Consider the following 18,338-nt stretch of genomic DNA (forward strand, 5'->3'; position numbering starts at 1 on the left):
TAGTATGGCTAACAAGGGATGGTTGTGTGATTAAATAAAAAGTGAAGGTCTTTTTTGCAAAAGAACAAGCCACGTCAGCACCTGACACGCAGGCCCAGCTGTCAGATACACCATCAATACACTGTTATACACGGTTTAGACTATTTTGCAACATACTGCCCCAAATATGGTATTGACATAAAAAAATTACGAAAAGTGGCACCAATCCACATCCAATGCCTCAATTGTGGTATCTCTGTGCAATTAACTCAACACGATGCCTGGTGCTGGTGTCTCACTTTTTAGTGTTTCACTGAACTCTTGAATGGTTTTTTTGAACCAACACTGAACTCTTGAATGTTAATTACTCAACTTTACCTCTTAGTATGGGGAGGAACACTTTAGTGAACACCCCAGACTAGAATGGCAGATGCGAGCCTTCCGCGAGGTCCTAGATTATTGCTCATTCCAAGATTTGGGATGGAGAGGAGTCCCTTTTACTTGGGATAATAGACAACAGGGCAGTTCAAATGTTAAAGCTCGTCTCGACAGGGCGCTAGTCAATAATGATTTCTTGCACTTGTTTGAACATACAAGTGTGAAGCACATCAGCTCAACTGCTTCGGACCACTGCTATGTGTTGTAGAGTGGAACCCTAAGTAGAGATCTTTCACGAATTGGAGAGGGAATCCCCAAAAACAAGATGAACACAAGAGAGAAAACACTCAAGAACAAGTCCAATCACACACCCACTAGACTCACAAGCACACAAGATCCACAAAGGTACAAGAACAACAAAGGGAAAGATACAAGGTAAAGTTCATCCCAAATCCAAAGGAGATGAGGTCTTGATGATCCTATGATGGGGATCCTTCTCCAAGAGGAGGGCTTGATCTCCAAAAGGAGTTTCTCCAAGAGGAGGTCTTGTACTCCAATGGAGTCTTCTCTCTCAAGAGGAATCCCACAAGGGGAGGTACATGAGCTAAGCTCTATGATTTCTATCTATTCTTAGCCCACCCTAGAAAGGAGGTGGAGGTGGTCTATTTATAGTCTAAGCCACGAAGGGGTAAGTGGGAAAGGGATACATGGCCAAAGGCCCGCGGCTGCGCACATAGGCGGGGCGGTAGTACCGGACATCGGGCGGTAGTACCGCTTGTAGGCGGTAGTACCGCTTGGTGTGGGCGGTAGTACCGCTCATCCCGGACTTGGCTAATCCGCTTCTTCCGTCTTCTCTTCCATGCTTCCCTCGCGGATGGTGTAGGTATTCCTTGGCGCTTGCACTCCTCCTCGACGTCTGTAGCGTTCCGATAATACCTATGCATGCACACGAGAGGGGTGTCAAGTAGTATACCATCCTCGAAGGGGTCAAGTGAACACGTGTAAATGAGGTGATTCACCTTTATGTGTGTGAAGTAGATGTCGCACGTGTCACTTGCCAAATGGACTCTTGACATGGTGATGTCCGTAGGTTGCTCCGCATCATCTGGTATCAGCGTTCCGAGTTTCACCATTTCGGCCATAACTTTCGCTCCCGGAGTCCGATTTTCGCGTTCTTTAGCTCGTTGAGTAGCTATTGACATCCCCCATCCATATAGATAGGCTGCAACACCATTTGACTCCATCAAAATTTTCAAAATTTGGAAAGTTTGCCTAGGCCCTCCACCATATCATCCGCATAGCCCCCACCGACCACCGCAACCTAACCCAATTTTTGCTCCTTATAGCATTTGTGGTTGCTTGAGTGGTGCCTTGAGTATCCTAAGGTGTTTCGGCTACTTAGGGACGGTCGCTTCGTCATCATCCACCACCACCACTTCCGCATTGCCAACTCCGGAGCCACCAACGCATTTTGCTACCACCATTTGACATTTGCCTTTGGCGATTTTGAGTTTGCAGTTTTTACCGTTTCCTAAGGTGTTTCGGCTACTTAGGGACGGGTCTACATCATCTTGGTATCTACATCAAGAACACCGCCACTCATCATCGCCACGAGGTCGTCTTCGACACCAACCACTTCGCCATTTTGACACCCTATCTGTAAGCAAGAACGGTAACCTCTATAACATCTTGGTATCATGAGCCACGTTTCTCATGAAATTGGAGCCCCCCTTCTTGTTCTCTAGCCTAATTTTGTTGTGTTCTTCCCCAATTTTGAAAATTCCCCACCAAAAATGGCCCCAAATTTTTTTGTGATTTGTTGTTTTGATGATGTTTTGTTGATTTTGATCCATGGATTTGCTTGGTTTCGAGTGGATCTAGCATCTCCCCAAGTTTCCCCACCTTCCATCCACGAATTTAGTCAAATTTTGCCATCGAGATCATCCTTTTCCGCCCCATAACCGCGCCCCGATTCAATCTGCGAATTTTCCCGACACCAGCGGTACTACCGCCCCCTCCTAGCGGTACTACCGCTTAGCACCTCCAAGCGGTACTACCGCCCTTCCAAGCGGCACTACCACTCCTCCCAGCTCCAGATTTTGCAAAAAAACCCGACACGAGCGGTACTACCGCCCATCCCAAGCGGTACTACCTCTTACAAGCGGTACTACCGCCCTTCCAAGCGGTACTACCGCCCCTCCCAGTTTCAGCGTTCTGAGTTTCACCGTTTTGGACATAACTAATTCATCCGGAGTCCGTTTTTGACGTTCTTTAGCTCGTTTTGAAGCTATTGACATCCTCCTTCCCACAAAAATACCACCACCATCATTTGACTCCATCAAGTTTTCAAAATGTGGAAAGTTTGCCTAGGCCCTCCATATCATCCGCATAACCACCACCAACTTCCGCAACCTAACCATTATTGTTCCCCTTAGCATTTGAGGTTGTTTGAGTTGTGATTCGAGTCTCCTAAGGTGTTTCGCCTACTTAGGGACCATTGCTTCAACTCTGACACCGTGTATAGTCCACCACCATAACCTCCACTTCCGCATTGCGTACTCCAAAACCCATCATTGCATTTCTGCAAAACCACCACCGCTTTCCCGCTACCACCATTTGACATTTGTCATTTGAGATTTTGAGTTCGCGGTTTTTCCATTTCCTAAAGTGTTTCGGCTACTTAGGGACGAGTCTCCATCATCTTGGTATCTACATCAAGAACACCGCCACTCATCATTGCAAAGGACGGTAACCTCGACGACACCATTGTATATTCCCCTTGCATTTGCATTGATAACCCCTAGCCCATTTTTGCGTCACTTGCCTATCGATACTAGCCTTTGAGTATTGCCGGCAATGTTACTTGTGCACATTAGTGATCATCGATCTACACCTCCCGTTGCATAAATACCACATCATCTTGGTATCATCATATCATCCTTTGTGTCACAAGATTGTTCCCGCATATACACAATTGCTATCTTGGTTTGTGCATTTCGCATTGTGGCCATATAAAAAAAGAGAATAAAGCTTTTAAGCAAAAGAGAAGAGCAAAGAAGCTTGTAAGAAATAGCCATAACATCTTACCACATTGCATAAGATTGTCATATCCGATCATCTTGAGAGAAACACCGGGAACCATACATAATAGCATACTTGGGATAGAAAGTTTATCCATTTTTGCATCTTATAGGTTGTGCACAAGTGTCGTATCCGCCTATTGAGCAATCGTGCTAGTGTCTCTCTTGAGTTGTGCAACACGAGCGTTTTCCGTGGATTCCACATTTTGAGCTCATTCCTTGGTTGCACGACCCCATTTATCTATCCGTGTGTGTGTTTCCGTGTGCCACATATTGCTATTGGTCTACTTGTTTCACTTGCGAATTTGTGAATCTTTTTCAACATTATTGACTCTTGCTAACATTTTGCATCAAATTTTTGTGCCGCTATCCTCACCGAGATCCACCATAAGCTTTACATGATAGGTGTGAGTGAACAAGTCCGGAACCAATTCCACTATTCTTTCATCTCACATTGAGTGAAAACGGGATACATCCTCAACTTTGGGAAAAGGTAACTTGGTATTGTTTATCTCATTTCCTACTCACCTTTACTCGAGTCTTGTGATGGATATGCAAGGCATTTCACCTTCGGTCTACAACAACAACGACGAGTTCGATGCCACGAACAACTCCAACGACGCCAAGATGGATGATCAAATGAAGGAGCTCAAGGTCCTCATCAAGTCCTACAAGCGGTCTTCCTCATCTTCGAGAAGACGCTCAAGAGCACATGCTTCCGAGCTACCATCTTCGGAAAGATCACATCGGCATCGACACCATCACCACCAAGAACATGAAGGTCAAGAGCTCGACACCAACAACCGCTCCACGACTTCACCCTCTCCCTTGGCATCTTCGCCAAGCGACTTCAAGGCACTTCGCCTATGGACATACGGCATCTTCGCCAACAAGAACCCCAAAGCTACACTCAAGAGAAGCTCCCCAAGCTCAAGTCCGTGACTTCCACGAGCTACTACGACCTCGACATCAACCACGCCATTCCTTTCTGTGGGACTCAAGAACCCGAGGAGTATCTCGAGTGGGAGCGCCTAATGGACGATGATGTCTACTACACAACCTTCTTCTTGTAGACATTGTTGGGCCTTCAAGTGCAGAGGTTTGTAGGACAGTAGCAAATTTCCCTCAAGTGGATGACCTAAGGTTTATCAATCTGTGGGAGGCGTACGATGAAGATGGTCTCTCTCAAGCAACCCTGCAACCAAATAACAAAGAGTCTCTTGTGTCCCCAACACACCCAATACAATGGTAAATTGTAGAGGTGCACTAGTTCGGCGAAGAGATGGTGATACAAGTGCAATATGGATGGTAGATATAGGTTTTTGTAATCTGAAAATATGAAAAAAGCAAGGTAACTAATGGTAAAAGTGAGCGTAAACGGTATTGCAATGCTAGGAAACAAGGCCTAGGGTTCATACTTTGACTAGTGCAAGTTCTCTCAACAATAATAACATAATTGGATCATATAACTATCCCTCAACATGCAACAAAGAGTCACTCCAAAGTCACTAATAGCGGAGAACAAACGAAGAGATTATGGTAGGGTACGAAACCACCTCAAAGTTATTCTTTCCAATCAATCCATTGGGCTATTCCTATAAGTGTCACAAACAGCCCTAGAGTTTGTACTAGAATAACACCTTAAGATACAAATCAACCAAAACCCTAATGTCACCTAGATACTCCAATGTCACCTCAAGTATCCGTGGGTATGATTATACGATATGCATCATACAATCTCAGATTCATCTATTCAACCAACATATAGAAACTGAAAGAGTGCCCCAAAGTTTCTACCAGAGAATCAAGACGAAAACGTGTGCCAACCCCTATGCATAGGTTCATGGGCGGAACCCGCAAGTTGATCACCAAAACATACATCAAGTGAATCATGTGATATCCCATTGTCACCACAGATACGCACGGCAAGACATACATCAAGTGTTCTCAAATCATTAAAGACTCAATCCGATAAGATTAGTTCAAAGGGAAAACTCAATCCATTACAAGAGAGTAGAGGGGGAGAAGAAACATAAGATCCAACTATAATAGCAAAGCTCGCGATACATCAAGATCGTGCCAAATCAAGAACACGAGAGAGAGAGAGAGATCAAACACATAGCTACTGGTACATACCCTCAGCCCCTCGTCATGGAGAGCGCCGGGATGATGAAGATGGCCACCGGTGAGGGTTCCCCCCTCCGACAGGGTGCCGGAACAGGGTCCTGATTGACTTTTGGTGGCTACAGAGGCTTGTGGCGGCGGAACTCCCGATCTATTCTCGTCTCTGGAAGTTTTAGGTACGTGGGTATATATGGGTGAAAGGAGTACGTCGGTGGACCTCCAGGGGGCCCATGAGGCAGGGGGCGTGCCCTAGGGGGGTGGGCGCGCCCCCACCCTCGTGGCCACCTCCCTTCTTTCCTGACGTGCACTCCAAGCTTTTCCGGTAGCTTTCCTTCCAAAAATAACTTCTCCAGTTGGTTTCATTCCGTTTCGACTCCGTTTGATATTCCTTTTCGTCGAAACACTGAAATAGGCAAAAAAACAGCAATTCTGGGCTGGGCCTCCGGTTAATAGGTTAGTCCCAAAAATAATATAAAAGTGGATAATAAAGCCCAATATTGTCTAAAACAGTAGATAATATAGCATGGAGCAATCAAAAATTAAAGATACGTTGGAGACGTATCAAGCATCCCCAAGCTTAATTCCTGCTCGTCCTCGAGTAGGTAAATGATAAAAAAGATAATTTTTGATGTAGAATGCTAGTTGACATAATTTCAATGTAATTCTTCTTAATTGTGGTATGAATATTCAGATCCATAAGATTCAAGACAAAATTTCATATTGACATAAAAATAATAATACTTCAAGCATACTAACAAAGCAATTATGTCTTCTCAAAATAACATGGCCAAAGAAAGTTATCCCTACAAAATCATATAGTCTGGCTATGCTCTATCTTCACCACACAGAGTATTTAAATCATGCACAACCCCGATGACAAGCCAAGCAATTGTTTCATACTTTTGACATTCTCAAACTTTTTCAATCTTCACGCAATACATGAGCGTGAGCCATGGACATAGCACTTTATGTGGAATAGAAGGGTGGTTGTGGAGAAGACAAAAAGGAGAAGATAGTCTCACATCAACTAGGCGTATCAACGGGCTATGGAGATGCCCATAAATAGATATCAATGTGAGTGAGTAGGGATTGCCATGTAACGGATGCACTAGAGCTATAAGTATATGAAAGCTCAACAAAAGAAACTACGTGAGTGTGCATCCAACTCGCTTGCTCACAACAAAGACCTAGGGCAATTTGAGGAAGCCCATCATTGGAATATACAAGCCAAGTTCTATAATGTAAAATTCCCACTAGTATATGAAAGTGACAAAATGAGAGACTCTCTATCATGAAGATCATGGTGCTACTTTGAAGCACAAGTGTGGTAAAAGGATAGTAACATTGTCCCTTCTCTCTTTTTCTCTCATGTTTTTTTATTTGGGCCTTTTCTCTTCTTTTTTATGGCCTCTTTTTTTTCGTCCGGAGTCTCATCCCGACTTACGGGGGAATCATAGTCTCCATCATCCTTTCCTCACTGGGACAATGCTCTAATAATGATGATCATCACACTTTTATTTACTTACAACTCAAGAATTACAACTCGATTCTTAGAACAAAATATGACTCTATATGAATGCCTCCGGCGGTGTACCGGGATGTGCAATGACTCATGAGCGACATGTATGAAAGAATTATGAAAGGTGGCTTTGCCACAAATACGATGTCAACTACATGATCATGCAAAGGAATATGACAATGATGGAGCGTGTCATAATAAACAGAACGGTGGAAAGTTGCATGGCAATATATCTCGAAATGGCTATGGTAATGCCATGATAGGTAGATATGGTGGCTGTTTTGAGGAAGGTATATGGTGGGTGTATGATACCGGCGAAAAGTGCGCGGTATCAGAGAGGCTAGCAATGGTGGAAGGAGGAGAAGTGCGTATAATCCATGGACTCAACATTAGTCATAAAGAACTCGTATACTTATTGCGAAAATCTACAAGTTATCAAAGCAAAGTATTACGCGCATGCTCCTAGGGGGATAGATTGGTAGGAAAAGACCATCACTTGTCCCCGACCGCCACTCATAAGGAAGACAATCAATAAATAAATTATGCTCCGACTTCATCACATAACGGTTCACCATACATGCATGCTACGGGAATCACAAACTTTAACACAAGTATTTCTCAAATTCACAACTAATCAACTAGCATGACTCTAATATCACCATCTTCATATCTCAAAACAATTATCAAGCATCAAACTTTTCTTAGTATTCAACACACTCATAAGAATTCTTACAAATCTTGTATGCCTAGCATATTAGGATTATTTAATAAAATTACCATGCTATTTAAGACTCTCAAAATAATCTAAGTGAAGCATGAGAGATCAATAGTTTCTATAAAACAAATCCACCACCGTGCTCTAAAAGATATAAGTGAAGCACTAGAGCAAATGACAAACTACTCTGAAAGATATAAGTGAAGATCAATGAGTAGTATGCAACTATGTGAAGATTATCCCATTTAATAATTTCAGATCTTGGTACTTTATTCAAACAGAAAGTAAAGCAAAATAAAATGGCATGACGCTCCAAGCAAAACACATATCATGTGGTGAATAAAAATATAGCTCCAAGTAAAGTTACCGATGAACGAAGACGAAAGAGGGGATGCCATCCGGGGCATCCCCAAGCTTAGACGCTTGGTTATCCTTGAATATTACCTTGGGGTGCCTTGGGCATCACCAAGCTTAGGCTCTTGCCACTCCTTGTTCCATAGTCCATCGAATCTTTACCCAAAACTTGAAAACTTCACAACACAAAACTTAACAGAAAACTCGTAAGCTCCGTTAGTATAAGAAAATAAATCACCACTTAGGTACTGTAATGAACTCATTATTTATTTATATTGGTGTTAAACCTATTGTATTCCAACTTCTCTATGGTTTATAAACTATTTTACTAGCCATGGAGTCATCAAAATAAGCAAGCAACACAATGAAAACAGAATCTGTCAAAAACAGAACAGTCCGTAGTAATCTGTATCAAACGTATACTTCTGGAACTCCAAAAATTCTAAAATAAATTGGTGTACCTGAGGAATTTATCTAGTAATCATCTGCAAAAGGAATCAACTAAATATCACTCTCCAGTAAAAAGTTGAAGCTAATCTCGTGAGCGCTAAAGTTTCTGTTTTTTACAGCATGATCATAAAGACTTCACCCAAGTCTTCCCAAAGGTTCTACTTGGCACAAACACTAATTAAAACATAAAACCACATCTAACCAGAGGCTAGATATATTATTCATTTCTAAACAGAACCAAAAAGCAAGAAACTAAAATAAATTTGGGTTGCCTCCCAACAAGCGCTATCGTTTAACGCCCCTAGCTAGGCATGATGATTTCAATGATGCTCACATAAAGGATGAGAATTGAAACATAAAGAGAGCATCATGAAGAATATTACTAGCACATTTAAGTCTAACCCACTTCCTATGCATACGGATTTTGTGAGCAAATAACTTATGGGAACAATAATCAACTAGCATAGGAAGGCAAAACAAGCATAACTTCAAGATTTTAAGCACATAGAGAGGAAACTTGATATTATTGCAATTCCTACAAGCATATACTCCTCCCTCATAATAATTTTCAGTAGCATCATGAATGAATTCAACAATATAACCAGCACCTAAAGCATTCTTTTTCATGATCTACTTGCATAGAAATTTTATTACTCTCCACATAAGCAAAATTCTTTTCATTCGGAATAGTGGGAGTATCATAAGAGACTTGAATACTATAAATTGTTTCCATATTAAAAGAGTAATGTTCAGAGAAAGGGTACTCATAATCATGACAAGTTTTATAAATGTAATCATCACTACTCTTTATAACATAAGTTTTATCACAATAATCATCATAAGTAGCAACTTTGTTCTCATCATAATCAATTGAAACCTCTTCCGAAATAGTGGATACATCACTAAATAAAGTCATGACCTCTCCAAATCAACTTTCATAAATATTATAAGATTCAACATCCTCCAATATTGTGGGATCACTACATCCTAAAGTTGACACTCTTCCAAACCCACTTTCTTCAATATAATCATCATAGGTAGAAGGCATGCTATCATCATAACAACTTTGCATATCAAAACTTGAGAGGCTAAAAATATCATCTTCATTAAACATAGCATCCCCAAGCTTGGGACAAACATTAATTGCAGAAAATATATTCTCAAATATGTCATCGTCATCAAACATAGCTTCCCCAAGCTTGGGACTTTTCATATCAGAAGCATAGTCACTCTCATCATTAATAGTATGGATAGCACCAATAGTATATCAAACATTATTATCATATTCTTCCAAGCAAGTGCCAAATAGATTTTCAAGATAATAAGAAGTATCATTATCTTCCCAATCATAATCATCACAACAAGCAATAGGCATAACGATATCATCATCAAGTGCATCATCTTCCATAATTATTTTTGATTCGTTTTCATGAGGCACAGCAATAATAGGAGCAATATTATTTGGGAGAGATACCTTTTTACCTCTCTTCCTTTTTCTTTTATTCTTCTTCACCACATCATGTGTGGGTTCAATCTTCTTTTTGGAGCTCCTTATTAATGAGATTGGTTGAATAGAAGGCTCCTCCATGTTACCTGATTCATCATAAGAAATAATAGGAGAATATTGGGAAGTCTCTTCCCTTTCGTTAGCATTATCTTCATCTTCTATTTGTTTTATTTTCTTTATGTAATTGGCAATATAAGTATTTTCAATGTAATTCACCGCACAATACATATAAATTTCCTCTAGATCAAAATGAAGAACTCTATCAAGGGCAAATTTTGGAATATCCTTAGTTATACGTTTCATTTCTTCATAACCCAAGAGAAAACTAAGTTCATTATGATGTGCAAGGGAAATCAAGTCATCACAATTTTTGGACACGATACGATCATGAAACAATTTGCATTGGGTACTGAAATGATCACGTTCATTGCAAAGTTCACAAGTATGGCTAAGAAAAAATAAATTTTCAGCACAAGCATCTAGCCTTTCTTGCAACCATTTATTTTCCAAGTACTTATGCCTCTTGCAGTATCTTTCTTCGCTATTTGGTGTGTACTTGCAAACCCAATGTACTCCACAAAAATTGACATGTTTATAGGAGACATTTTCATCATAACTAGTGCAATCATCATTAGTACCATGGATATTCAAGGAGTTCATACTAATAACATTGCAATCATGCTCATCATTCAAAGATTTAGTGCAAAACATTTTAATACATTCTTCTTCTAACACTTTGGCACAATTTTCTTTTCCATCATACTCACGAAAGATATTAAATAGGTGAAGCGTATGAGACAAACTCAATTCCATTTTTTTGGTAGTTTTCTTTTATAAACTAAACTAGTGATAAAACAAGAAACTAAAAGATTCGATTGCGAGATCTAAAGATATACCTTCAAGCACTAACCTCCCCAGCAACGGCGCCAGAAAAGAGCTTGTTGTCTACTACACAACCTTCTTCTTGTAGACGTTGTTGGGCCTCCAAGCGCAGAGGTTTGTAGGACAGTAGCAAATTTCCCTCAAGTGGATGACCTAAGGTTTATCAATCCGTGGGAGGCGTAGGATGAAGATGGTCTCTCTCAAGTAACCCTGCAACCAAATAACAAAGAGTCTATTGTGTCCCCAACACACCCAATACAATGGTAAATTGTATAGGTGCACTAGTTCGGGAAAGAGATGGTGATACAAGTGCAATATGGATGGTAGATATAGGTTTTTGTAATCTGGAAATATAAAAACAGCAAGGTAACTAATGGTAAAAGTGAGCGTAAACGGTATTGCAATGCTAGGAAACAAGGCCTAGGGTTCATATTTCACTAGTGCAAGTTCTCTCAACAATAATAACATAATTGGATCATATAACTATCCCTCAACATGCAACAAAGAGTCACTCCAAAGTCACTAATAGCGGAGAACAAACAAAGAGATTATGGTACGGTACGAAACCACCTCAAAGTTATTCTTTCCAATCAATCCGTTGGGCTATTCCTATAAGTGTCACAAACAGCCCTAGAGTTCGTACTAGAATAACACCTTAAGATACAAATCAACCAAAACCCTAACGTCACCTAGATACTCCAATGTCACCTCAAGTATCCATGGGTATGATTATACGATATGCATCACACAATCTCAGATTCATCTATTCAACCAACACATAGAACCTCAAAGAGTGCCCCAAAGTTTCTACCGGAGAATCAAGACGAAAACATGTGCCACCCCCTATGCATAGGTTCATGGGCGGAACCCGCAAGTTGATCACCAAAACATACATCAAGTGAATCACGTGATATCCCATTGTCACCACAGATACGCACGGCAAGACACACATCAAGTGTTCTCCAATCATTAAAGACTCAGGGTGTGTTTGGATCTCGCCCCTACTCGCCCTACCAAATCCTGGGCGCACCAAAAAATTGGCGCACAATCTGGCCGCCCGCGCCTCGCCCGTGATTTGGCGGAGAAATGAACGGGAGAAGCCCATGCGGCGAGGGCGAGCCAAATACTTGGCCTCGATCCAAACAGATCGCTAGCCTTCAGTCAACGCCAAATTTTTGGCTCGGCGGCTATTGGCACCAATCCAAACATCCCCTCAATCCGATAAGATAACTTCAAAGGGAAAACTCAATCCATTACAAGAGAGTAGAGGGGGAGAAGAAACATAAGATCCAACTATAATAGCAAAGCTCGCGATACATCAAGATCATGCCAAATCAAGAACACGAGAGAGAGAGAGAGAGAGATCAAACACATAGGTACTGGTACATACCCTCAGCCCCGAGGATGAACTACTCCCTCCTCGTCATGGAGAGCGCCGTGATGATGAAGATGGCCACCGGTGAGGGTTCCCTCCTCCGGCAGGGTGCCAGAACAAGGTCCCGATTGACTTTTGGTGGCTACAGAGGTTTGCGGCGGTGGAACTCCCGATCTATTCTCGTCTCTAGAACATTTAGGGTACATGGGTATATATGGGTGAAAGGAGTACGTCGGTGGACCTCCGGGGGGCCCACGAGGCAGGGGGCGTGCCCTAGGGGGGTGGGCGCGCCCCCACCCTCGTGGCCACCTCCCTTCTTTGCTGACGTGCACTCTAAGATTTTTTGGTAGCTTTTCTTCCAAAAATAACTTCTCCAGTTGGTTTCATTCCGTTTTGACTCCGTTTGATATTCGTTTTCTTCAAAACACTGAAATAGGCAAAAAACATCAATTCTGGGCTGGGCCTCCGGTTAATAGGTTAGTCCCAAAAATAATATAAAAGTGGATAATAAAGCCCAATATTGTCTAAAACAGTAGATAATATAGCATGGAGCAATCAAAAATTATAGATACATTGGAGACGTATCAGACGACTACCTCAAGCTACATCAAGTTCCTCCCGAAGATCAAGTGAAGTGCGCCACAAGAAACTTCCATGACTACGCTTTGACATGGTGGCTTCACACACCTTCGGCGAGCCACGACATGAGTTGTCCCAAGACGAAGAGAGCTTTGCGGCGAGAGTTTGTGCCTCCAACCTACACGGAACAACTTCGACGCCAATTGGAGAACTCCATCCAAGGATCCAAGTCCATCGACAAGTACTTCAAGGAGATGAAAAATGCCTTGCGACGAGCCAGCGTGGACGACCCCATTTCGATGAAGTTCCACTTCATGATGGGATTGAACAACGACATCTCCAAGACTATCTTCCTCGAGAACTACAAGTCCTTCAACGACAACTACATTGGTGCTCTCAAGGCAGAACAAGAACTCATGAAGGCAAAGGCTTCTCGACCCCAAGCACACTTCTCGAAGACAAAGCTCCCATACGACGAGCATGAGGCTAGTACCACCATGATGTCCATGCCCGACGAGCTCCAAGACGACGCTCCCAAGTTCGACTTTGCCTCCATCCCTCTTTGTGGCATTGACGATGTCGAGTCTACTTCGACTCTTTTTCAAGACGGTGCGGCGACAAGTACGACTACGGAGACCCTCAAGGACCAAGCTTTGGAGGCGAGCAACACGGTGGCGAGCAAGGATGATGCTTCCATCTTTGGAGGCAAGAGTGGTGATGTGCCATCTTCGGCCTTCATCCATGACGAGAGTGATGATGTGCCATCTTCGGCCTTCATCCACGGCGATGACTACGAGATGGTTGAGCATGGGATTTTCCCTTCGACTACGGGGACGTATGATGACTTGAGTGATTTTAGCCACCATATTGAGGGTGAGAGTGACTTCACCACTAGCCCCATATATGATGAGTTGCCACAATTCCCATGTGAGGAGAGCCACAACCCCCACCACTTGAGTGAGATGAGTGACTCCACCATATGTGACATTGAGTGCACCTACCTTGAGGGAGTGAGTGAGCCACCACCACATAGAGAGAGTGAGGAAGTTGATAGGGCACGTGAGGCCATTTGCATTTCTAACAACTTGACCTCTCCCTCTATTGTGTCTTCTCATTTGGTGCTAGGTCCCATATATGATGATGCGCCGATCCGCGACGACTTCGTCCTTCCTTTGGACATGACGGTGGCCATGGTGGAATATGATGCACCCCCCCACATGGTTCCATCAAGATGAAGATGATGACCACCATTTGGTCTTTGCCACCTCACCTACACCACTTGAGTGGAATGACAAAGGTAACATAGGTGAAGGTGATGCTCTTGTCCCACTAGTGGACATTCTTGACATTGATTGCTTGCATGATGTTGATCCACCTATTGTCAGGCTTCATGCTAGTTCGAATTCCCCATGCGATGATTTACCCATTTATGATGAGTTTGATGATTGCCATGTGGAGTCTATTAGTCATGATGCCATGTTACATAGGATTTCTTATGACAATTCTTTAGGTCACATCATGTTTGACAATCCGCTTGACTTGTTGTCGGTGTCAAAACCGGCGGATCTCGGGTAGGGGGTCCCGAACTGTGCGTCTAGGCGGATGGTAACAGGAGACAAGGGACACGATGTTTTTACCCAGGTTTGGGCCCTCTCGATGGCGGTAAAACCCTACTCCTAATTGATTAATATTGATGATATGGGTAGTACAAGAGTAGATCTACCACGAGATCAAGGAGGCTAAACCCTAGAAGCTAGCCTATGGTATGATTGTTGTTCTTGTGTCCTACGGACTAAAACCCTCCAGTTAATATAGACACCGGAGAGGGCTAGGGTTACACAGAGTCGGTTACAATGGTAGGAGATCTACATATCCGTATCGCCAAGCTTGCCTTCCACGCCAAGGAAAGTCCCTTCCGGACATAGGACGAAGTCTTCGATCTTGTATCTTCATAGTCCAGGAGTCCGGCCAAAGGTATAGTCCGGCTAACCGGACACCCCCTAATCCAGGACTCCCTCAGTAGCCCCTGAACCAAGGTTCAATTACGACGAGTCCGGTGCGCAGATTGTCTTCGGCATTGCAAGGCGGGTTCCTCCTCCAAGTACTTCATAGAAGGTTTTTGAACACAAGGATAGTGTCCGGCTCTGCAAAATAAGTTTCCACATATTGCCATAGAGAGAATAATATTTACACAAATCTAATCTGCTGACGTATTCCGTAGCGTGACATCACACCACGGCCAAGCCCTTATTCCTTTTACCATCCCACCTCAACGCGTTTAGCGAGGCGGTTTCCTTGACACGTCTTGTCGAAGCAGAGATCGTGCCCCCTTATTCCGGGATTCTCATCAATACGGGCGTGGGTAACCCAACCGCTCCATTAATTACGGCGCTTGGGAGATAAGCGAGATTTACCAGGCTGGTGGGGACGCATAGTCGCGTCCGCCCATATAAGGGGATAAGGATCCACCTTTTTCATCCACGCCTTCTTCCTCCTTTGCTCATCCATTTCCGCGCACTCGAGCTCCAGCGCCCAAGTCCGCACTTCCCACCTCGACCTTCTCCAGCCATGTCCAGAGCGGGAGGCAAGTGGATGGTCTCCTCCGTCACGGAGGGACACATCAAAAAGCTAAGGAAGGCCGGATACTTGTCCAACGACATCATGCACCGGCTTCCCGAAGAGGGGCAGCTCATCCCCACCCCTAGGCCCCATGAGAGGGTGGTGTTCCTCCCCCATTTCCTCCGTGGACTGGGCTTCCCTCTCCACCTATTTGTCCGGGGGCTCATGTTCTACTATTGCCTGGATTTCCACGATCTGGCCCCGAACTTCGTCCTCAACATCTCGGCGTTTATCGTCGTGTGCGAGGCTTTCCTCTGTATCGGCCCCCATTTCGGCCTATGGCTCAAGACTTTCAATGTCAAGCCAAAGGTGGTGCGTGGAAACCAGGCGGAGTGCGGAGGCGCCATGGTGGGCAAGATGCCCAACGTCCTATGGCTCGAGGGCTCCTTTGTGGAGACCCTAAAGGGGTGGCAATCGGGGTGGTTTTACATCACCGAGCCGCGCGACCCTGAATGGGTCGCAGCCCCCGAGTTCCGATCCGGACCCCCTACGCGGCTCACCTCCTGGAAAGAGACGGGCCTGTCGTGGGGTAAAAAAGGAGAGCTGACCGGACTCCAAACATGCGTCCAAACCCTGGTGGACAAGAAGCTCAAACTTGTCAATGTAGTCTAGGTTATGCTCATCCGCCGGATCCTCCCGTGTCAACAATGGGCTTTCAACCTGTGGGAGTTCGACCCGGCGCAGCACCGAACTCTGAGCAGGCTCTTCGACACGATGTACGAAGATTCCTGGAAGGCGCTTTTCAAGGGCGCCGAGGCTCCTGCATCCGCTACCGAGGACCGCGGATTCAGCACGCAGGGTCACGCTAGTGTGGTAAGCTGTTTCTACCTTTTACAGGGTATTAGTTTTTCATAGTTTGACTCTATGCGGGATCTAAGCTCCCTTACCTCTGACAGGATTGGCAGGAGACGTCCGGACGGATTAACTGTCCGGCTCCTTTGCCCGAAGACCCAGCGGACGCCCGTTTGACGGGGCTGCTGGTTCCGGCACCCTATGTGGTGCCGGAGAAGAAGGCCAAGATGAAGGCCAAGGGGACTCGAAAGAGTGCCCGGCGCCTGGTGGTGTCGGATTCATCATCCGAAGACTCCGAGACGCACTCCTCCCGTGAAGACGAGGAGGAGGAAGAAGAGACCTCTCCCCCTCCAGTGGGGGGAGGGAAGAAAAGGAAGGCCGCAGGAGGCCGAAGGGTCCAAGAAGGGGAACACCCTTCCTCCGGACTACTACACCAACGACGACGACGGCGAAGAGGTGTGGCCACTCAGGGCCAAGCCCCTGGCGAAATCGTAAGTATCCGGATACCAGAGTGATTCATAGTATTCCTTCATTGCACAGCTTTTCCTTATGTCGAACATGATTATGCAGTCCACCCAAAGACCGGCTCGACGTGTCATCGAGCGGTTCCCTGGATTCGTCGGATGTGAATTCGCTTCCGACGGCTACCTCCCCCCGCCCTATGGACGACGCCGAGGTGTTGTCCCAACAGGTTCCAAGCCAGGAGGAGGTTGTCCTGGAGGCGCCGCAAGGCGACCTCCCAGACTCTAGGCGTAAAGGGGATAGAACCCCCAAGGGCTCCAAGTCCGGCTTTGAGCCGGACACCGCGTCGGAACCTTTAACGGTTCCGGACTCCGGCAGGCAGCCTCCTTCCAAGAGGAGCAAGCCTACCGAGCCGGTGACCTCCGTCCAACCGGAGGCGCCGAACAATTTGCTGGAGGTGCTTAATGGCGCCTCCATCGACGAGGAGCGCCGCACTATTATGAGTGCGGTGATCCAGAAGGTTCAGTCCGCCAAGACACTACAAGAAATATGTCAACTTGTGACCTTGACTATTGGTCACTGAAAGGTCACAAATTTCCATTTACGACCTTTTTGTGACCAAAAACAGAAGATCAAAAGTTGGCGGTCGTAAACTGACTATAGCGACCTTCTCTGTGAGAAGGTCGTAGACGTTTATGACCAAAATATATCTACTGTGGCGTTTTGGTCACTAGCAACCTCCCCAGGCCACATAGGCATCCAGCGTGGCAAGCTGATGTGGCACAAGATTCAGCCCGGTCCGATTCGGCATTTTACATGGGCCGAGCCCATTAATTTAGCCTATTTGTGTTTTTTTTCCATCAAATTTTGATTGGGTTCCTGGGCCAAGCCCATTATTGTAGCCTTTTTTATTGTTGGGCCGTGGCCTTCTTACCATCAATTGATTTTCTATGTTTCAATCATTTATTTTAGAGCTGGTCCCACTAGTCAGATGGTGGTCCCACATGTCAAAAATTTCAGAATTTCTCAGATTATATTCATAAGTGGGACATAAATTGGTCCCGCTGGTCATGTTTCCATTTCATATATTTTTAACATACACAATCACTATTTCAAATAGGACAGGACAAATATAATTCATCAAATAACACTACATTAGTCTTTTCCAATCTGTTACAATATTACAATTTACAGTCAGACAGATCAAAAACTCTTTGCTAAATAGGGCTTCACAGCTTGCTTGGCTTCACGGCTTCACACTCCAGAAAGAATAGGCAGGGAGCTCCTGTAAGAGAGTGAACATAAAGCAGCATTAGATTGTACTGCTGGTGAGACCAGAACCAAACAACTTGAATGGCAACACTAATGTAAGCAGTAGAGCAGATCCAAGATGTGATAAATGTTTAGCAAAATTGTTCATGGGAGTAACTTTAGTCGTTCAAAATCAGAGTTGAAAATGCAAGGAAATTAAGTTACATAAGACAATTAGGTATTCTATGTACGCAGCATTGTCAACAACAAAT

The sequence above is a fragment of the Triticum dicoccoides genome, chromosome 7A, assembly GCF_002162155.2.
Source record: "Triticum dicoccoides isolate Atlit2015 ecotype Zavitan chromosome 7A, WEW_v2.0, whole genome shotgun sequence".
NCBI classification, from domain to species: Eukaryota; Viridiplantae; Streptophyta; class Magnoliopsida; order Poales; family Poaceae; genus Triticum; species Triticum dicoccoides.